Here is a 777-nt window from a genome sequence, read left to right as displayed (position 1 = left end):
TGGAACAAAATTGAAGACCCAAATATGAGTAATTGCAATTTTAGCCACCTGATATTTGACAAAGGGGCCAAGAACATTAACTGGAGGAAAGACAGCATGTTCAGCAAATGGTGCTGGCAAAACTGGATCTCCATCTGTAGAAGAATGAAACTAAACCCCTCTCTTTCAGTGTGCACAAAAGTCAATTGCAAATGGCTCAAAGACCTCAATGTAAAGCCTGAAACTCTGAAACTCTTAGAAGAAAACATTGGGAAAAACCTACAAGATATAGGTGTAGGAAAGGACTTTCTAAACCAGACACCAATAGCCCAGGAATCAAGGGCAAGAATTAACATATGGGACCTTATCAAACTAAAAAGCTTCTGTACATCAAAGGAGACAACCAAGGAAACAAACAGAAAACCCACAGAATGGGAGAAAATCTTCACCAGCGACACATCTGATAGAGGTTTAATTACCAGAATATATAATGAACTTAAAAAACAGAGAACCAAGACAAGAAGCAACCCAATTGAAAGATGGGCTCAGGAGCTGAACAGAAAGTTTTCAAAAGCGCAAGTAAAGATGGCTATGAAACATCTTAAAAGATGTTCAACATCACTAATAATCAGGGAAATGCAAATTAAAACCACTTTAAGATTTCACCTTACCCCAGTCAGACTGGCTAAGATCAAGAAAACAAATGATACCAAATGTTGGAGAGGATGTGGGGAAAGGGGAACACTCATCCACTACTGGTGGGGCTGCAAACTGGTTCAGCCCCTATGGAAGGCAGTG

General features: G+C 39.8%; 1 protein-coding gene across 1 annotated transcript in view; it reads right to left on the bottom strand.

Annotated features, from left to right (window-relative positions):
- The window catches only part of Fstl5 (follistatin like 5), a 507104-nt gene that overhangs the window by 128020 nt on the left and 378307 nt on the right, over positions 1-777 (bottom strand). The window lies entirely within an intron of this gene.

The sequence above is a fragment of the Nannospalax galili genome, unplaced genomic scaffold (genome assembly GCF_000622305.1).
Source record: "Nannospalax galili isolate Female #2095 unplaced genomic scaffold, S.galili_v1.0 scaffold359, whole genome shotgun sequence".
Lineage (NCBI taxonomy): Eukaryota > Metazoa > Chordata > Mammalia > Rodentia > Spalacidae > Nannospalax > Nannospalax galili.
This window is presented reverse-complemented; position numbering and strand designations above follow the sequence as displayed.